This window comes from Megascapheus bottae, chromosome 26 (genome assembly GCF_031878675.1).
Source record: "Megascapheus bottae isolate mThoBot1 chromosome 26, mThoBot2.hap1, whole genome shotgun sequence".
Classification (NCBI taxonomy): Eukaryota; Metazoa; Chordata; class Mammalia; order Rodentia; family Geomyidae; genus Megascapheus; species Megascapheus bottae.
Genome location: NC_143534.1, coordinates 862894 through 884786, shown reverse-complemented (window position 1 = coordinate 884786; position 21893 = coordinate 862894). Strand labels below are relative to the sequence as shown.

General features: G+C 55.0%; 1 long non-coding RNA gene across 3 annotated transcripts in view; it reads right to left on the bottom strand.

The window, feature by feature from the left end:
- LOC150045808 (uncharacterized) overlaps nucleotides 1-17446 on the bottom strand; it is a 72908-nt gene extending 55462 nt beyond the window's left edge. For all 3 annotated transcript variants that reach the window (XR_016532682.1, XR_016532684.1, XR_016532683.1), the window contains exon 1: nucleotides 17306-17446. This is a non-coding gene — a long non-coding RNA (uncharacterized LOC150045808). The remainder of the gene's footprint in view (nucleotides 1-17305) is intronic.
- Nucleotides 17447-21893: the final 4447 nt, after the last annotated feature.

The following is a 21893-nucleotide window of genomic DNA, read 5'->3' as shown; positions in this document are numbered from 1 at the left end:
CGTGGCGGTCCCCGCCCTCCATGCAGCACGGGCTCCCGAGCACGGCCTGAGCACGGGTCCCCAGGTCCTCAGGCCTTGGTGGAACCTGAGCTCCCAGGATGACCCAGTACCACCATCCCAGCACCAGGAAGCAGGAGGCCCTGTGGGCATAGGAGGGCGGACAGGAAAGCCCAGATGCCACACAAGCTCTAGACAAGGCACCAGGGGCCCGTGAGTACCTGCTGGAAACCATCTGCCACGCTGTCTGTTAGTCTGCAGGAGTGAAAGTAGGCCTGGGTGTGTGATGGTGTCTGAGGACAAAACTTACAGCACCCTAACCAAGTTCCTTGGCCCTCATTTCCTCACACACCCAAGTCCTCTCTCAAGTCATAACCCAAAGTCACACAGCAGAATCTGAGGAGCTGCACCCAGGCCGTGTGCTGAAGCCCCAGGAGCAGCACGCACACACATGCGCACACACACACACACACACACACACACACACACACACACACACACACACACAAAGGGGAGCACGCTGGCACGCCTGGCACCCCCAGCCCTGGGAGCTGTTCCTTGCACCAAACCTCAGCACTACCACAGACCCCCGGCCTGGGTCCACAGCCCTCTCTCCAGCACTGTGCCAGCAGAGGAGCAGCCTTCAGCGGCCACTCTCCTGGGCCCCCCAAAGGAAAGCCAGCCAAAGCGGGTGCAGAGGCTAGAGAAAGGCAAAGGTGGCGTGAACAATGGCACTGAAGCAGCGTGCTACCAAGACAGCCAGCTACAGCCCAGGGGAGGCACAAGCTCAACAACCCCAAGGTCACAGGCCAAACCACTGGGAGGCACATTAGAACAATCAAGTCCTGGGCACCAAACCTCGTTTAAAAACAAAGCCCGGGAGCCGATTCCTCTAAGCATGCTGGCAGGCGGGGCGTCACCTCTGCATGTGTGAGCCCGGTACACGGGTCTGGTGGCGCAGGCTGACCCCTCCAGGAGTCAAGCCTGCCAGTGGCCCAGGCTACAGCCCAGCCTGCACAGGGCATAAAGGTCAAGCAAAAACTGTCCCTCTGCCACTTCCCTGCCATCCACGCCTAAAGGCTGCTCCACCTAACACATCACCACGACAGCACGCTGACTGGGTACCCGTTGTGAAGCGGGCCCCCTGCTGTCTTCCTGCTCTCACAGGCACTGGACAACTGGGGCAGTCTGCAAACAAGTGAGCGCAGAAACCACAAAGGCAGGGGTTCAAGAGAGCACCTGTGCAGACTGTTCGCTGCTGGACTTTCACTACTTTGAGATGAGAACCCAACAGCCCCACGCTAGGTTCTGGGGGCAGAGGTGAAATGAGGCACCCACAAAGACTCAGAAAACACTAGAAGGAGCTGGGGGGGGGGGTGGCTCACGCCGTGACCCTAGCAACTACAGAGGCTGAGATCTGAGGATCAAGATTCAGAACCAGCCGGGCACTGAAGAATGTGAGACTCATCTCCAATTAACCACCACAAATGGGAAGTGGGGCTGTGGCTCAAGGGGTAAGGTGGTAACCTTGAACTGAAGAGCTCAGGACGGCAACGCCCAGGCCCAGAGTCCAAGCCTCAGGACGGGGGGGGGGAGGGGGGGGGCAGGGCCAGGAGTTTGGCCTGGTGGTAGCGTGCTTGCCTAGCATGCATGAAGACCCAGGTTTGATTCCTTGGTACCACATACCTAGAAAAAAGCCAGAAGTGGTGCTGAGGCTCAAGTGACAGAGTGCTAGCCTAGAGAAAAAAGCCCAAAGACAGTGCTCAGGCCCTGACAGAGATCGTGGGGCTCAAGCCCCAGGACTGACCAAAAAAAAAAAAACCCACTAGAAGGTTCAGTGCTCTGCAGATCTGCCCAGCAGCTGGCATCAGAGAGGAAGATGGTGGCTTTGTATTTGCACATGCTCTGATGGATTTCACGCTGCGAAAAAGAATTTGGAACTAGGCTAAAGCAAAATATACTTATTATAGGAAAATTATAATAAAAGCATTTAAGGTCTGAATACTCTTCACAATGTCCCAAGAAAATTACTTTTCTTCTCCATAGCCTAATAAATTTCATGACCTTCTCTCACTCTCTTCCTGTGTGTGTGTGTGTGTGTCTCTCTCCCTCCCTCCCTCCCTCTCCCCCTCCCTCTCTCTCCCCCTCCTTCCCTCTCTTCCTCAGCTCTCTCTGAAGCTCTGCTCTACATTGAGAACATGGAGTTGAGCCCGGCTCATTAGCTCACTTGTTCTGGGATTCTCCGTCTCTCTATGGAGCCTCAAACTTGAGCCTCCCGAGTGCTGGGATTAACGACAACTTAGTTACCCTGGTTTCCAGGGTGGAAGGAACGGTGGAAGTGAGCAGGATTGACGGGGACACAGGGTAACAAGCCAGGGGAGGCAGCAGAAAGCCTCTGACTGCCACGCTGTCCGCTTCCCCAGAGGCCTCTGTTGCTTCCTGACCTTTCGCCTCTATGCAGAGAGGTTCGGGGATGGTCTCCCCATTAAACCTCTTACAAACACAGTGTGTGTCCTCTGTGTAACAGCAGTGCCAGGCCGAGGTGTGATGCCTGGCTTCTGCCTGGAGCTCTTGTGCTTGATGATGCATTATTGGACAGCTAATTTGTTTTTATAAACTGCCTGAACATTTAATTAAATCTTGCATCTAATGAAGAATTGCAGGGCCACCGTACTGACATGCTCCGGGTGGCAGGGAGGCCTGCAGAGGGCGAGCAGGGCAGAGGCTGCTCCTTACGAAGCCCACTCCCCACTCCACCATCGCTCTGCCTGGTGCCCAGCTGGGCTCTGGCTCCCCATCAGTGAGGCTCTAGAAACTCAGCCACCAGGAGGGGACCCAACCCCCTGTGTCTATGTCCAGAGCCACCTGCATGCCCCGGACACTGCGCATTCGCATAAACCACGACCTCTTTCCTTTGTGTGAAATGCTACTCAAAAGTCTCCTCTCTGTCTGAGCCCCCAGGGTGCTGTTAGCCACAGATGGGTGTCTCGAATGGATTTTCTAACTTCTGCCCTAATAAAATATGGATGAACCAGAAGGAGTCCTCTCTGTAGCTGTTACGGCAAAACAACTCAACAACTTTGGTTTCTGTTCATTTGTTTTTGCAGGGAAGAGCTGCAAGCTGCCTCCTCCCTCACAAAAGCTCACATCCTCATGAGTCCTCTGCAGAGTTCAGTCACCTTTCTAATGCCATATTTTATGCATAGGCTCGTTTTCATGGCTTTCTAAATACCCCACTTTGCATGCCAACTTGAAGACGCATTTATTTTTTTTAATGATCCTAAATTGTCAGCATTTCATGCTAAATACTTCCCCCGAGCCTAAAAGGTCTTTCAATCAAGTCCCTTCTTAGTACTTGATTTTCATAATACTTGGAATTTAAGCCCACATCAAAGGCTTGTGCCACTCTGAACATCTGACCTTAAACTGCCCACTGCCCACTGCCTGCACCTGCCAGAAAATGGGAGAACTCAGTATTTTCTACACCCCAGCACTGGAACTGGTGTTTTCCTTGGTCCCAGAGTCCAGTGGCCCCAGGCTGACAGTCCCGTGTCTAACCTGATCTGCCGTTGTGCGCACCTGCGTGCTGCGTCTGGGATGAGAGGAAACAGCGCACTTTGGTACTTTGGTCACCTCCTATCTCCAAGGGCTCCCTCGTGCAACTTTTCTGGTCTCATGTCACACAGAGGCACGAGGCGTGGCTTCCATACTTGAAGAAGCTATGATGGCATTTGGACAGCTCAGTTCTATCCAGCGATTGGAACACCATGAGCTCTGGAGCGGCTGCCACAGGTTGGGGCCATACAGAAGGGGCTGGACCAAAGCTATTAGCCTCGGTCCTAGCTCGGGTTGAGTTCGTTTACACAGATTAATACTTGAGGGAAAATTACAGCAGGGAGCACTTAGGCTATTCAAGAGAGCATACTGTTTTCAAGGGCTCATTTACATTCATACAATGCACACTAATTACAAAGAAATTCTTGCCTCTCCTTGCCTTTCTAGTGTCTCTTCATGGTGGAATCTTGAACAAAGCAATAAACTTGTGGTTAATGTAAGTCTCTGGGGACGTATCAGATGTGGACTTCAGGTCCACCAATCTGTTCCTGGCATGTAGAAAGTATCAATCTCTCCACCAAGCTCTTTTTGAAAGCTGCATACCCACAGCTGCCTGTTTTATGACTGCTAAATTATTAAAACAAGATGCTGGTGTCTCCAGCAGACCGATAGCACAGAACGTCTCGGATCGAGGCCATCTGGCAGCGCAGGCCGTGCAGGCTGCTCCCCAGACTCCTGTTCCCTCTTAGGTATCACAGCCAGCTGCTGGCCTGGACAGCGCAGTCACTCACCTGGTCAGAAGCCGATCAGGAGGAGCAGAGCCGAGCACCATGTGTGCTGGGTACACCATGCTCCTCCAGAGCAAGGGCAATGGGCACGGGCAAGGTGACACCGGAATTCAGCTGTGCAGGGGCTCTCTAGGACCATCTCTTCACCAGAAAAGAACTCTGCACGGCCTGGCATGTCCAGACTTTCAGAAGAGAAAACCCACTCGTCCAGTCAGCAATGACGAGTCTAACTCAACTCTGGGTTCACCCATGTGTCACTCTCTGACCTTGTAGGGTGTGGGGAAAGCTAATTCTATCTACCTTTTCGCTGGGTGGATGAGGAGATGGCCTTCAGGGTTCCAGCCAGAACATGAGCAGGACCTGACTGTGGCTGCAGGGCTAAGGATCTCAACCACCACCAGAGCTTCCAGTGTTCGGCGTCCAGGGCAGTCAGCGCCAGCCTGAGTACCCAGAGCTGCGAGTCTCGGGCTCCTAAAGCCAGGCACAATAGACCTGGTCAATTTTGAGGGCCCTGGGCCTCTAGATCCACCAGGAAGGGCCGGCACTGGAAGCTCTCCCCATTACTCATGATGCCTGGCCAGGCAGAACTGAAGCACCACCATGGACCCCCGCCCGCCCCCCGCAGGACAGGGCTGTGTACAGCACATGGGGCTTCTCAGTTCTCCACTATCAACAGCACCATGCAAAGGCAGATTTGGTGTTCACACACTTTCTGTTGCAAGTCTCTAATCAGCTTTGTTTTAAACCCCCCAACTCAGAGGTTATGCTTATGGGCACATTTTCAATTCTCCATCTAATCTTGGGGAAAACCAGGCAGGACTGAAGCCCTTCCCAGCACTCCAGTGCCCCGGGGGTCAGACGGATGGGCCTCGGGCCTGGGTGCAGGCTGGCATCCATCCGGACCCCTGCTCTTTCCATCCCAGCATTGTTTCTGGGAGGATTTATCTTGTCCAGCACTGTGGACAAGTTAAGAATGTGTATGCATGCTGCAGGGAGCTGCTCTGACACTCGTGACCCTGCCTGCTCCCGGCCAGAGAGAAAACCAGACTGTACTTCCGTTCCTATGGTTCAAGGAGATAAAGTGAGAGACACACCCTGAATCAGAAAATGCCACAGAGATGAAAAGTTCCATCCCAAGGGTTGTAAACCAGATATTGCTACAGCAATATCCCCGTTACTGCTCATGTGACCCCTGACTCCAAAAGGCTCTATGATAAACATTGAGGAAAAAAACTCAGAGAAGGAAGGGTCTGAAACATCAAAAGCCAACCCAAGGAGTTTGCCACACTCAGCGTTCCACACACACTCACTTGTTCACTGAACACCTACTAAGAGCCAGAGCCATCTATGTCCTACACACCTGTCACATGCCTCACAAAACCTGAGGAGGTAAGGGCTCCGGCGTAAAATAAGTTCGCAACCGCTCACTGGCACTAGATGGCTTCCCAGACTCGCACAGAGGCTAGCACTGAGGCAGGACAGGACCCCAGGAAGGCCGGGCCTGGAGCTGTGCTACACAGTCGAGGAACCTATGTCACTTGTCATCACACTCGCTACTCAGGGTGGCTCCCAAACGTGACAGCTAAAGGACCCACTCTGGCCTGCTAAGAGCTCTAAGACAAACGAAGCCCGAGTGGCGAAGCCTCCTCTACCCAGCATTCAGGAGGCAGAAGCTACTTGAACTTGAAGCCAGCCTGGCTACCTCATGGGACCCTCTCTCAAAAAGGAAGAAGAGGAGAGGACACTCAATGGGACATCAGTGTCTGCACAGAATTATCTTGCTGGACCCGGGGTCCTCAGAGGGGGCGCGGGCCCGGGTGCTCCGCTGGGTCTCCACCAGAGCCGCCCAGGGGACAGACCTCGCTGAGGAATGGCCCCCATTTCACCTGGCAGTCACACAGAATCCATCGGTTTGCATGGAAGAAAGGAAACTTCCAGAGAAAATCACCTGGTCACGTCACGCTACTCCCGTCCGTCCCCACACACACGTCGCAGTGGACTGGGTGATGGGACAGCGTGGGGCTGGTGGGGAGAGGCGTGAGCGCGGCCTGGCCTGCCGTCCTGAGAACAGGCCCCGCGCTCAGGCCACCCAGCACCCAGGGCCACTTCACTTCTCCACCAAAGAGAATTACACGGCAGGACAGGTGGGAGAGAAGACAGGGCGTGAGAGGGCAGAGTGGCACAAACCCTAGTCAAACTGCAAGAGTTGTCCTGTTAGGTCCCCTCAGTGTGAGAAAGGGAAAGGGGACCAGAGATCGCAGCCCCTCGCTTACTTTCAAACATGCTAAATAAAACAATGGGATCTAGTATCTGCTTGGGGTTTCTTAGCTGCCATCGATTGTCATGTTTTATTTATCCACCAGCAAAATGTTGCCATGGTCCTTTAATGAGATTAGTTCTAGCATTTGCCATCTTTTCTCTCAGAATTCCATCTGTCTCTCCTCATTAGTGGGGTCTTTCCATCCTTCCCTGGAGAGGATGACTGAACGCAGGGCTGTGTGCTGTCCCCTGCCCCCCCCCCCACCGGGGACTCCACAAGACCTAAGAATGACTGGAAATGCCTTGTGCTAAGAGGACTCAAGAAGCCAGGGGACTGGGCCAGAATGGCTTCATCCTGAGAGAGAGGCCAGCTGGGTGGTGCTGCCGAATCACCCCTGACCCCCACTGAGGAGGGGAGGGAGGCAGCCCAGCAGGCTGCGGCCTCTCACAGATGACGGGAAGTTGCAGACGGCGGTGGATGGTGCAACCACCCGGCACAGGACTGGAAAAGGTGCAAGGAGGGAGAGGAGGAGGGAAAAGAAGGAGGCAATGTTACTGAACTGGCTCGGAAACCATCAAGAGCATGTGAGAAGAAGGAAAACCTCATTAGTTTCCTGTTGCTACCAGAAAAAAAAAAAATCACTGCAAATCTGGGGTCTGGAAGCGAGACCTATTTCTCACTCTGTAGTCTGGAGGTGAGGAGATCCCTGGGCAGCTCTCCGCTCCCTTGACTCTCCCCACTCTAGAAGCTGCGGAGGTCCCTCTGCCTCGGCCTCTGCCTCGCCTGCTCCACCTGGCCATCCAGCGATGCCCGCGTCTCTCCCTCCTTACGTCAGGGAAGCGCCTGCTACCATGTAGGGTGGAACCTGACAGGACCAGGGATTCGGTGGGTATGGTGTTGGTGAGCCAGGACTCTGCCACTGTTGCTAGGTACAGGGAGGATAATAAAATGCTTAGCACCAGTCACAGCCAAGACAAGTGAAAGGAATGGAAGTATGTGTGGTTCTTCACAACTGCAAATAATGGAGTCTGTCTAACCCAACATCCTCCACTTCAGAGTTGAGCATCTTGCTTAATGTGTCTGAACCTGTTTATCTGAAAACAAGGGGATGAGGGCAATACCCTTTGTCTACGGTCTCTTGTGAGAATAATGGAAAACATCTTCATACATCACACATGCAGGCTGGAAACGTGGCTCAGTGAGAGAGTTGCCTAGCACATACCACATAAACAGAAAAAGCCAGCAGTGCTGTGGCTCAAGTGGCAGAGTGCTAGCCTTGAGCAAAAGAGGTTCAGAGACAGTGCCCAGGCCCAGAGTTTACACTCCAGGGATGGCAAAAAAATAAATAAATAAAACCTGCAAAGCCACACCTCTTCTACTCCTGCTCCCACATTAGAGAGCTGGGTCCACGCAGACACTAGTTCAGTCACTCTCCACGCAGACACTAGTTCAGTCACTCGGGTGCTACCTCGTGGGGGATCTGCTCTTTCTCTACCCTCCCCTCCCCTCTCCCTCTCCATCTGCCCCCCTGCCTCTACTTTTTCCCTTAGCAGACTCACACTTAGGAATTGCTTTCGTGAACCTTAACATTTGCCCAGTTTTTGCTATGTGAATATGATCATTAAGTGTCAATAATGTTAATTAAATGTTTATAGCACCTAAGTAAGATTTCAAATTATACTATAGAGTATAATTTATTTAAGTGAGTTCCTCTCAAAAGTTGATTTTTTTTCTATATCTTTAGGGAAAATCTGAGCCACCCTTTCTTTGGTAGTTCCTCAATAATATCAGGAAGGCCTGGCTGGGCCCCATCCACCTACAGCTGTGCATGTGGGCCACATCCACCCCTCCCCCCACTCCTCCCTTCCCTCCCCCCTCCTCTGGGCCTGGAGAACTTGGGCGGGAGACTTTGCCCAGGCAGCTCTCACTGTGTGCTTTTGATATACTCATGCTAGTGCTGCTTCCATCCAAGGATGCAGAGCCATGCCATCTCCAGCTAGGAGGCTGGTACAGTGTGTGACGCTGGCACTTCTTGTGGGACCCATGGCACTCTGGCCGGCCTCTGCAGGGGACAGGCTGGTGTCCCCACACACACTGGCCTCTGCGGGGCCAGGCCAGCCTCCTCCTGCACTAAGAGCCCTTGCTACAGCCCCCACAGCAGACGATGCCAATAAACACCTAGGGGAGGAAAGGCCAGGGCTAAGCCTATCTCCTAGTGCGAGCATAGCGCTAGCACCGTTAGGAAAGGCTACATTAAATAAGCGCCAGCTCTGACTACTTCCTTCCTGGGGCAGAGATGCCCACGAGACCCAGGGGGAAGGAAAGCTATGCCCAGGGTGCAGGCGGGGGGGGGGGGGGGGTGCACTCCATCTGGGTTAGGGTGCCTTCTTTGGGCATGAAGTTGTACCAGCAAGGATTTTCTTAAGAAGAACTCACAGTTCTTACTTCACGAGGAAATCTTACAAAGGCCACGCCCATGTAAATCCTGTGGTAAAACCCCATGGGTGTGCCAGCGAGCTCCGGTGCCAGAACCCCTCCAGCGGGCCCAGCAGGCCTTATCTCAGCCCCAGGCGCTCCAGACTGCCCGGCTGGCTGGACCTCAGTCCACTCCCCTCCTGGAGTGGCCGGCAGCTGCGTGGGCCCCCAGAGCAGGGGCAGGGAAGATTCGTGTTCAGGGTGCACGGAGGGGCCCAAGCCCTCAACCCAGACCCCGGAGCAGAACCCGTCCAGACCAGCAGGCCCACACCACCCTACCAGCCAGGGCCAGGGCTGAGGCGGCTCGGGGCCTGCACAGGCAGGGACCCAGTGGGGACCCAAAGCAGTGCCCGGCCTGATGTCAGGAAATGACATTTCAACTGGGACCCCACAGCTGGGCTCTACACCCTGGTCAGCCTCTGGCTGCTCCACCTTCCAGATACAAGAGCAGAGCAGGGTCCCCACATGGAACCCCAAACTTCCTGTGTCCGAGTCCCCACACGGGACCCCAAAGTTCACCATCTGAGTCCCCACATGGGACCCCAAAGTTCACCATCTGAATCTCCACATGGGACCCCGAAGTTCCGTGTCCAAGTCCCCACATGGGACCCCAAAGTTCCCGTGTCTGAGTCCCCACATGGGACCCCAAAGTTCTGCATCTGAGTCCCCACATGGGACCCCAAAGTTCCACATCCGAGTCCCCACATGGGACCCCAAAGTGCCAGCGTCCGATTCCCCTCCTGGGACCCAAGGCCGGGTCCTGGCCTGGGTGGACCTGGCCATGACAGGTGGCATGGGGTGGGGGCCGGGGGAGCGTGCCACGTGGGGAGGGAGGGCTGTCTCTGGCTCACGCACAGTCTGACCACAGGACAGTAAGGCCACTTGCCCTCCCGGCGTGGAGCACCCTGTGCCCAGCGCTGGTCCCCGGCCTCCCCGGGCTGCCCCAGCCCACACAGTGCCCATCCAGGCCCCGGCTGTCAGAGAACCATGGTTCTCCGGACCTCCACCACGGCCAAGGTGTGTGCCACTGTCCCATCAAGGGGTTGGGGACTCATACATCAACTCTCCCGCCATGGCCCATCCTCGGCCACCCAAGTGGCTAGGATCACCAGACAGGGCCACGGCGCCAGGCACAAGCCACCCACTTCTGAGCCCCGATGAAAGCAGGTGCCCAACGGAGAAGCCGCAGGGAAGGAAGCCAGACGGGCCTGCACAGTTCCGGCCCGCAGGCCCATCGCGGGCCAGCCGCACACAGCCAGCTGCAAACCCTCCTTGGCCTGCCTGTTCTGCTTCCTCTCCTGCTGGGTGTGAAGAGAACTGGCAGACTGCAAAGTCTGAGCTCAAAGATGCAGCTGGGGGCTTCCATTTCAAAAAGGAACATGGATTCTGAATGGCTGATGCTAAAACACACACACGGAATCTCTAACAGTTCCCCAAGCAAAGGTTGAGGTCGTTACAGAAAGAAAGGTCTGGGGTTGTCTTTCCATCTTTAAGTGGTTGTACGAAGGGTTTCCATTCTAGCCATCAGTTCACAGGTTCAGTGATCTGGGTGGCTGTCCCCTCCTGTCACTCTCCCAGAAGGAAAAGTTTGCAGGTTTGCTGGCTTTGGTTTTTCTTTTTTCCAGTCCTGGGCTTGAGCTCAGGGCCTGAGCACTGTCCTTGGACTTTCTCAAGGCTAGAGCTCTACCACTTGAGCCTCAGCACCACTTCCAGCTTTTTCTGCGTATGTAGTGTCAAGGAACGGAACCCAGGTCTCCATGCAAGCTAGTCCATCCAGCACTCCACCCCCAGCCATCCCCTCCCCCCACAGGGGAACAGCCATAATAAGATCCTAGGTTGGCTTCTCTTTCCTAGCTCCCGGCCCTCCTGAGTGAACTACAAGCACCACCTGCACACCCAGGCCTGCCCTAGTGCTTAGCCCCCCAGACCCAGACCCGGACCCGCCGTGCCCGCCTGGCAGGTTCCTTCTATGTCCACATTCCTTGTCTATCGTCCACGAGATTTTATGTGACATCTGAGAAAACAAACTTTCCATGCCAATCTTCCATTTCCCTCAGGAGCCACAGACCTCACCAGAAGTGCTCAGCGGAGGGGGGGAGGGGAAGGAGGGGAGGGAGAGAAGAGAGGGGGAGGGGAGGAGAGGAGGGGAAGGTAGGGGAGGGGAGGGAGGGAAGAAGGGGAGGGGAGGAGAAGGGGGGATGAGAGAGGGGAGGGGCGGGGAGGACCAGCCGCCCATCCTGGAGAACAACATCTACTAGTGCCCAGAGCAAAGCAGTTCACACCCTTTTAGGGCCTAGAGAGGCCTCCACCCGCACAGCGCCCTGCGGCCCTGAGACCAGCCAGGCCTCACCCTCCATGACTGCCCAGCCCTGAGACCAGCCAGGCCTCACCCTCCATGACTGCCTAGCCCTGAGACCAGCCAGGCCTCACCCTCTATGACTGCCCAGGTCCTCAAGACCAGCCAGGCCTCACCCTCCATGACTGCCCAGGTCCTCAAGACCAGCCAGGCCTCACCCTCCATGACTGCCCAGCCCTGAGACCAGCCAGGCCTCACCCTCCATGACTGCCCAGCCCTGAGACCAGCCAGGCCTCACCCTCCATGACTGCCTAGCCCTGAGACCAGCCAGGCCTCACCCTCCATGACTGCCCAGGTCCTCAAGACCAGCCAGGCCTCACCCTCCATGACTGCCCAGCCCTGAGACCAGCCAGGCCTCACCCTCCATGACTGCCCAGGTCCTCAAGACCAGCCAGGCCTCACCCTCCATGACTGCCCAGCCCTGAGACCAGCCAGGCCTCACCCTCCATGACTGCCCAGGTCCTCAAGACCAGCCAGGCCTCACCCTCCATGACTGCCCAGCCCTGAGACCAGCCAGGCCTCACCCTCCATGACTGCCCAGCCCTAAAGACCAGCCAGGCCTCACCCTCCATGACTGCCCAGCCCTGAGACCAGCCAGGCCTCACCCTCCATGACTGCCCAGCCCTAAAGACCAGCCAGGCCTCACCCTCCATGACTGCCCAGCCCTGAGACCAGCCAGGCCTCACCCTCCATGACTGCCCAGCCCTGAGACCAGCCAGGCCTCACCCTCCATGACTGCCCAGCCCTGAGACCAGCCAGGCCTCACCCTCCATGACTGCCCAGTTGTCCTCAAGACCAGCCAGGCCTCACCCTCCATGACTGCCCAGCCCTAAAGACCAGCCAGGCCTCACCCTCCATGACTGCCTAGCCCTGAGACCAGCCAGGCCTCACCCTCCATGACTGCCCAGCCCTAAAGACCAGCCAGGCCTCACCCTCCATGACTGTCCAGCCCTGCGACCAGCCAAGCCTCACCTTCCATGACTGCCCAGTGGTCCTCAAGACCAGCCAGGCCTCACCTTCCATGACTGCCCAGTTGTCCTCAAGACCAGCCAGGCTCCTCCCACTCCAGGCCCCTCCCACAACTGGCTCCTCCTATATTGGGCTCCTCCCACTCCAGGCCCCTCCCGCGCCAGGCTCCTCCCACTCCAGGCTCCTCCCACTCCAGGCCTCTCCCATGCGGGGCTCCTCTCACTCCAGGCTCCTCCCACCCCAGGCCCCTCCACGCCGGGCCCCTCCCTCCGCTGTCCAGCTCCTGACTTCCGGAGCCTGTCTGCCCGCGGCAGCGCCCCCACCTCGTCCCCCTCCGCTCCCACTCGGCCCCGGCCCGCCAGCGGGAGGCGGTGGTGGGGAGGGGGCATGGCCTGCCCTTTTCCCAGGCCAGCGGGGAGGCTTTGGACCCGAGGCTTGGGCAGTGGAGCTCTGGAGGAAGGGAAAGATGGAGGGGGGGCGAGCAGGGCGACAGGCGCAGGCAACAGGGACAGGGACAGGTGACAGGACGACATGGAGAAAGGACAGGTAAAGAGACATGACAGGGGAGGAGACAGGCGACGAGAAGAGATGGGAAAGTGACAGAGACTGGAGGACAGGGACAGAGGACAGGGAAAGAGACATGTGATGCAGGAGGTGGGAAGTGACAAGGTGACAGGTGATGGGAGGAGACTGGAAAGTGACAGGTGGCAGGAGGAAGGTGATAGGTAGGTAGCAGAGGGGGTGACGGGGAGGTGACCGGTGAAGGGAAGTGACAGGTGGCAGCATCTCCACTGACCCCGGGGTCTCCACTGAAGCAGCTGTCCTGGACCATCCTTAAACACGCCTGGGCTGGGCTTGTCACAGCTACTTCCAAGAAGAAAGAAGAAGGAAGAGGAGGAGGAGAAGGAGGAGGAGGGGAGGGAAGGGGGGAGGAAGAGGAGGAGAAGGAAGCAGCAGCAGCAGCAAGTATCCACTTCCACACAAACGCGCTTACTAAAATGCAGAGAGCAAGACCATCCTCAAAGTGGCCACCAGGGGGCAGAAGGAGATCCAAAGACACCAGCATAGCCCAGGGCCCTGCCAGTCCCCTCCAGGTGTGTCTTGTCTCGCCCTCCACACCCTGCACCGTCCCTCCCCCACTTCTAGCCCAGGACAGAACAATCTGGACCGGAGATGTCACATCAGGTCAAGAACCTTGTCATTGGGTCCAGGAGTGTGGCCTAGGGGTGGACACACACACACACAAAGCCAGAAGTGGTGCTATGGCTCAAGTGGTAGAGCGCCAACCTTGAGGAAAGCCCAAGGACAGTGCTCAGGCCCTGAGTTCAAGACCCCGGACTGGCAAAAAAGAAAAAAGTTCTGGAATCCACCAGCACTGGGGGCTGCAGTGGTCGCAGGCACACATAGTGCTGTCGCTGCCAGAAAATCCAGACCCTTCTGAGAGAAACAGACCCCTTGTCTTACTAAAGAAAGATATCTATGTCCAATGGCCAGTATTCTGGGCACTCAGGAGGATGAAATCCAGAAACAACCATAGTTCAAGGCCAGTTTGAGCAGAAAAGTCTGAGACTCCAAAAATAACCATCAATAAAGCCAGACTGGAGGCATGGTTCAAATGGTAGAGTGCCCACAAGCAGAATGAGCACAAGCCCTGAATTCAAATCCCAGTACTGCCAAGAACAAGAAGAAACATATTTAGGTGCATTTTATTTATAGACATTCATAGACATTTTATTTTACACTTAAAATCTGAAGCAAAATGTCAATGCTATGCGTGGCCTCGCTGAGGACCATTTTACATTCCTATGGTTGCACAAGTAAGAATAACCCTGAATTCACAAGTGACAGCGACAATCCATGTGAAGGAAAATGCCAGACCCAGAGGCAGCAATGCCAGACGTCACCACGTGCCATGGCACACGACGTGGCCCTGAGCTGAGTGCAGGATTCCTGGTGACAGTCACTTAGTGACCAGACACAGCATGTCCCTCGCTCTGCCTGCCTGGGCTGGATCACACGCCAAGCTAAGAAGTCTGGGTGCTCTTCTGTTTTTTATTAGCTTCTACTAACTGTACAAAATAAAGCAGCCTACCTGTTTCCATTTCCATGGAAGAGTGAGTGGCGGTCACACTCACACACAAAGGGGCAGGTGGTGCAGACGTGTCGCTCGGTGGCTGAGCACGTGCAAAACCTGGGCACATCCTCAGCACCACACAAATGAAACGTTAAAAACAAGACAAAGCAGTGACCTGGGCTGGCTGTTGTTGACTTGGATTTTGGCAAGAAAACTGAGCCTCCTTGGGCCGAGTCCAGTGCCTGCAGCCCCAGGGCGTCCGTGATGACCCCGCCACAGAGGTCAGTTGAACCCATGGCTTCCTGCCTGACTCACGCACATGGCCCCAGGTCCTCCGTCCCACCCACCCTTCCTGCGAGACATGGAGGGTCGGCAGTCGGGCCCCATGTGGACCAGCCGGATCCCAGTGCCCGTGTGACTCCATTTCCCCAGAAAAGCCTGTCATTAAAGCAAAGGTGTGCTCTGTGTGTGGCTCCGTGAATTCCTTGGTCTATCTACTGGATATATTATTCAAGTGTTCAAACAGTTGTGTATTTACGCCTGGGTACATGTATGTGTCAGGGTTAAATATTACATATGTATGTTTATGAGTACATATGCTATTTTTTTTCTCTTGGCTCATTCTAGGGGGAGATGGTACTTGGATTTGAACACAGAACCTCATCTTGCTGGTCAGGTATTCTACCAACTGAGCCATGACTCCAGTCCTTAGAGACCCATTTACTTGCTACTTATTTCTTACAGGTAGAAACTTGAACATGGTGATATCCTGCTATCCCTTGGCTTTCTTGCTCACAGCTGGTGTTATCCCATCTAAACCATGCTTCCAGCCCCATATTTCAGTAGTTAATTGGAGATAGTCTCATGCTTTTCTGCCCTGGCTGACTTTCAGCCTTGTGTGGTGCCTGGCCCCTGCCTTGACTACCCTACAAAAACGAGGCCACATGAGATAGAACGGAGCTAAATTCTGGTTTTTCCAACATAATGCATGTGCACAGATAATGTGACATTAGTGACTTTTCATTCCTATCTGAACCAAAACAATATATGTTTAAATAGAAAAAATTAAAAGTATAGAAATATGTGTGTTTAAAGTATGTAAATGGACCGGGAGTGTGGCTGAGTGGAAGTGTTCTCATCTAGCATGCACAAAACCATGGTTCAATTCCCTGGAACCACATACACAGAAAAAGCCAGAAGAGGCACTGTGGCTCAAGCGCTCTAGCTTTGAGCAAGGACAGTGCCCAGGCCCTGAGTTCAAGCCCCAGGACTGGAAAAAAATTATATAACTATATATAGTTATATAGTTATATACATAGAATTACATATATTATATATCACTATATATCATATTATATATTATATATATGGCAGGAAATTGGAGGATTTTTTTAAATGCATTGACTTGGAGGAAAACATAATGCACATTATCATACTATATTTTTTCCTGAAAAACTCTGGCAGTCAGTGACCAGTTTTGTTTTTTTTTCTTTTGTTTTCTTTTTGGGTTTTGTTGTTTTGGTTTGTTTTTTGTGGGTCATAGGGCTTGAACTCTGGGCCTGGGTGCTATCCCTAAGCTCTTCAGCACAATGCTATCACCATACCCCTTGAGCCACAGCACCACTCCTGATTTTCTAGTGGTTAAGTAAAGACAAGAGTCTTCAGTGGCCGGGCCGGTTTTGAACCTCGATCCTTAGATCTCAGCCTCCTGAGTAGCTAGGATTATAGGTGTGAGCCACTACATCCAGCCAGTAACCAGTTTTTAAGATAAAGGAAAATGAAAATAATGCAAAGAGGGCTTGTCAGTGCCGCGGTGATGTGGCAGGTTTTTGCAAATGGACATCAGGGGCCAGGTGCCTGTTCCACGAGGAAGATTTCTGTTTTCAGGAAAACAAAGGACCAATGTGCAGGCAAATAATCACTCAGGTTGAGTGGAGGACCAAAGACCGAGTTGGCAGCCAGAACAAAGGACATTTGCCGTGAAAACTGGCCTGCCTTTCCTAACCTGAGTCTGGAGCTAATGAGCTTTCAAGACTTTTCCGGGACTTTGTTTCACAGTGAGGAGACAAAGAAACCCTCTTGAGATAAAAACCAGATGCCATCCGTTAGTGTCCCGCACCGCGACCCCAGCCGAGGCTCGCGGCCTTTGGGTCGCGCTCACCGGTGCTCCTCCCCACGCACCTGGAAAGGCGCCTCCGCCCCGTCACACCGGCACGTCCGTCCTCGGCTCTCTCTGGATGCACAGGGCCGGCTCTGAGGATCTACAAGTACAGCTCGCTGCGAGCCGAGCCGAGCCGAGCCGTGACGGGAGGAAGCGCCCCGCCCCGCCCCGCCCCCCGGCCCCGCCCCGCCGCCCGGCTCCGCCCCCCGGCCCCGCCCCGCCCCGGCTGGCCCGCCCAGCGTGCAGGGCCTGGGCGCCTCACTGCCGTGCGCGTGCGCGTGCGCGCGTCCTCCGCGTAACCGAGCCGCTGGGGCCTAAGCCCCGCGTGCGGGGACACCCGCCCTCGCCCCTCCCGGCGAGGCTGCTTTCCGGCCGTTTCCCTGCCAACCACACATTCCACTCCTCCCGGGCCGCACAGACGCCACCACAAGCACGGCGTCCGCGTACTGGTGGACTCGGCGGGGCCCGGGTCTCAGGACGGCCACCGAGAGACACCACCACGCAAAGCCCAGGGCCAAGGCGGGCTCTGTGCGGCGGCTGCCGCGGCCCGGCCTCCCCTCCCCGGGGCTTCTACAGACGCGGCGACCGCCCTGGGACTGAGAGGAGGAAGGGGTGACCGACAGTGGGGGCGGGGGCGGGGCAGGGGCGGGGCGGGGCGCGGCCTTCTTACCTCCAGGCTCCCGCCCAGGCCCGCGCGCCCGCCTCCGCGGCAGTCCAGGGAGCCGCGCGGAGTCCTCTGCTTCTAACTTCCCTGGCTGAGGCCCGGGGCGGACGGGAGCCTGGCGGGTGGCCGGGCTGAAGCCGCCCGGACACGCCGGGCCCGGCGTCCCCCGACGGCCGCCGCGGATCCCGGGGTGCGCGGGCGTCGAGGCACGTCGCCGCGCACGTGGTGAGGCGGCGTCGGCCGTCACGGGTCCAAACTGCCTGCGGGAAGACTCAGCCAATCCCGCGCCGGGGGCGGTGACGTCGCAGCCAATCCCGTGCCGGGGGCGGGCGCGCACAGCCAATCACAGCCGCCGCGTCTGCAGCGGCCCGCACGGCGCGGCGCGGCGTGTCCTCGGCGGGAGGGGCGCGGGCGGCGGCGCTGCGCCGGGGTGTGGCTCCCTGTGCTTCACCCGCGGCCGGGCTGGGCGGGCCGGGCTGGGCGGGCCGGGCGGTGGGGCGGGGTTTAGTGCTCCCCCTGAAAAGCCGTCACGGGCGCGGGGCGCGCTTCTCCCGGCTGCACGTACCGGCGCTTCTGCGCACGCGCGACCCGCGGAGCCCCGGCCGGGCCCGGGGAGCCCGGGGAGCAGGGGAGCGGAGGCTCTGAGCGCATCCCCCGGGCGGGCGGGTGGAGAGGTGAATCACCCCCCCCCCAGGGGACTAGAAGAGCCCATCCAAGTGCCGGGCCAGCACAGAGGCCGGCTCCATCCACCCGGGACCGCCTGCAGGCGCCTCGAGCCAGCACGCAGCAGTTACCTGCACACTTACATTTACAGTGGAGCCAGCCTGTGCACCCATCAATGCACGAACGGATAACGCAAGCGTGACCCAGGTAGCCATAAGGAAGAGGCCCGCTGGGAATCAGGAGAGGCCGGGACAGAAAAGTCCACGGGACTCCTCTACAGCCGCCCAAAGGCCAGAAGTGTGGCTGTGGAGGAGAGCTCTGAGAATCGAGGTCCAGTTACTGACACCGCCCCCACGCGCACACACGAAGGACAAACGTTATTTCACGAAGCATAACCTCATGAGGAGCTGGAGATCATGAGGTTAAGCCACACAGAGACCACGGAGTACGTGTCCACTCACATGCAGAATCTAGATGTTAAAGACAGGAAAGCACAGGGCTGACTATTTTGGAAGGGAAACAGCAGGAAGGGGAGGTTACCAGGGAAGATAACAGAGGGCGAATGGGGGTGCGAGGGGGAAATGCATCCATGTTCCAGCCATGGGGCATGTGGATTCTTTTCTTGAAATGTGTTTTGAGCTGATTTGCTGCTCACAATGTCCTGAAGATCACTAAAACAAACTAGGGTTTTATCCACTAAAAAAAAAAAAGAAAAAAAATCAGACCACAATTGATCCTGGTTAACAGAAACATACGAAATGCAGCCAGATTTCAGTTTGTGCAGAATGAAGACCATGGAATCAGGGCACTGAAGGACCCAGAAACGGTCCATCTAAGGCCTACTGCAGAGAGGATTTCAGAGACAAATAGGACAGGTGAAGGGGTAGAATGTACAACTGTGGCAATGGCAGAAAATGCACATTCTTGGGTATAAATATGAGAGTAAGGATGCACAGGAGAAACTGCTTGTCACTGCATTAAAATGGGCCTGCTATGCACAGTGAGAGAACCAGGAGTCAAACCATCCAAAAATAAGAACGTCCAGATGCACAGCAGAAGGGAAAATGGCAGAGTGGCAAACTCTCTACTGTTTTGATTGTCGAAGCCATGATGGACATCCAGCCTCAAACACTCCTGAGAAAGCAGAAACACGACCAGCAGCACAACTGACCTGCCTCTAATATTCTGAACTCTGTGCAGTTTACAAGCATACAAGGTCACAAATGTACCTGTCCTCAGGCTGGCTCACTGGCAAGCATTTCCTGCACACTCTGCATGTTAGGAAACCCAGTCCAAGCACTGCAGGCTCGTGTCTGTAACTCTAGCTCCTCAGAAACCTGAGACGGGGGAGTTTGGCCTAGTGGTAGTGTTGCCTAGCATGCACGAAGGCCCAGGTTTGATTCCTTGGTACCATATACATAGGAAGGCCGGAAGTGGTGCTGCGGCTCAAGTGGTAAAGCACTAGCCTTGAGAAAGGACAAGGACAGTGCCTAGGCCCTAAGTTCAAGCCCCAGTCCCAGCCATTGTTTTCAGTCATGACATAAACCATTTTTGTATTTTCTGCTAAAGTGGCTTATTTATATGAATCACAGGCAGTCTCATTCTTAGTGTCTTTAGAGCATTTAATTGCATGACTATCACCTAATTAACCTGAGGACAAGTTTAAAACCTTCCAATACTGGAAAGCATGCTAGACTGAGTATTTTTGAGTGTGCAAGTTAACCAATGCATGATGGGACTGAGTCTAACTCGGTCTCCTGGCCGATGGTGATGTGAATGGTGATGTCGTGGAGGCTGCAGGGGATCCTCCGCCTACGCTCGTGCAACACCGCCTGTGCGTCTTGACACAGGCTCCCAGACACATTCACTGGGGAAGGCAGATAGCACTTAAGTACCCCACTCAGGAAAGGACCCAACACAGGTGCTTCCAAAATGTTGGCGGGGCTGGAGGAAGGGAAGGCTGCACGCAGCCAGCAAGTGCAGGAAGTCAAGGAAACAACCACGACCTCAGTGTCCTGCAGCCTGAGCAGGTGACAGGACACAGAGGTCCCTGCAAAGCCTCACGTAGTCTGCATGGACAGCACGCCCCTGCCCTCCAGGCTGAGGACACCCCCTACACACACACTCATAAAACACACACCAACACCCCTGGGAGCCAGGGCCACACATGTGTGGCCTCAGGCTCAGCCACTGGAGTAGAGAAGGGGGCCACACCCCACTCCTCCACTTCCTCTCATTCCTTTGGACCCTGCGCTACAAATGAGCCTGAAACCTCACGTGGCCACTTGACCTGATGTGTCCCCAGCTCCAGCTCCGCCATCCTCTCCCTGCAGGACAATCTGACTGGCCTTCACCGCCTTACTACTAAAGACCGCCACAACAGCACACACTACCTGACACGGAAGAAAAGGCCCAGGACTGGGAGCGGGAGGGAAGCATAGCCATCTGGCTTGTGCAATGGTAACACCTCTCTCTGTACATCTTTGTATTTTTTGCCAGTCCTAGCTTGGGCTCAGGGCCTGAGCACTGTCCTTGGGCTTTCTCATGCTAGCACTCTACCACTTGAGCCACAGCACCACTTCTGGCTTTTTTCTATGTGTGTGGTACTGAGAAATTGAACCCAGGTCGTCATGCATGCTAAGCAAGCACGCTACCATGAGGCCACACTCCTGGCATACCTCTGTACAACATCTTAATAATAAAATTTTTTTCAAACCAGTGGTTGGACAAAATAGAGCTAAAGGGGCAGACACTACAACTGAGGTGCATTCATTCAACAAGACTTCATTTGTTGTTTCAAATCGAATGTAAACTCAAATCTCTCTACTAAATAAATTCATCTAATACTCAAAGGCCTGATGGTGCCTGAGACCTGAACACACCACATAGTACAGCAATTCTTTGCTTTTCTGAGTCAATACCAAGAAGGCTATGGACAAGTTTCTAGAGAAACACTGTAAGGTACACAGCAGAACTAAGCTCTGCCCTCTCTGGGACACCGTGATGGCAGCTACACTGGCAGGAAGATTCTCACAAGTCTCCTTGTAACAAGGATTACTCCAGGTTTCAGGGACTTGGTTTCCTGCAGTCGCAAGGAAACTCCAACAGGCATACATTAGATATGACTGCAGACACTGCTCATACAGTGAGCCACACAGTATCACATACACATTACCCTGCTTAAGTCACAGAGACTTGAAAAAAATAAGGAAAGTGAGAAGAAGAAAGCAAGGGTCAGGACGACTGATCGGAGGGGCTGTGGCTGAGCGACTATGCGCTATGCTTCCTTAAACCTGTGTCCAGCCTGTGGCAGAGAACCTCAGGCAAGGTCCTTCCCTACTCTAGGGAACAGGGGTGAGGGGTGGCCATGTGGCACAACACGAGAGCCCTTGGTTGGCATGTGTGAGGCTCTGGGTTCAATCGCTACCACCACAAAGGAAAATAATTATGTGGAAGAGTTGTTAATTTGGATGCACGTCTCAAGTTACTTATTTTTCTCAGTGGATGCTTATGTCCTGGGTACCCTAAGAACCCATCGTTTAATCTACGGTCAGGAACAGGTACACCTGTTTATGGTTTACAATTTTGGGCTCTTATATCTAGGACTTTCTAAGTTAAGTCTGGGCTACAACCTGAAACGATCTGTCCTCATTCCTTTACATGTGACCATGGTTCAAAACCCTATCACTGCCCCCACTGCATGTTCTTGATGGCTTTCCAATCAGCTGATCACAGAGGCGTGGGCCTCCCTAGACTCTCAGTCTCATTCCACCAGTCTCCGTGTCCGCCACAAGGACGTGACACTTTCTGTCGAGGATTCTGCTGCCTAGACCTGTGAGTATCCTGTGTTCCAAATTGTCCATTTCTGTAAAATACTCAAGAGTTGTTATGCTAGGGATTGCATTTCAATTACAGACCCTTTTGGAGAGTA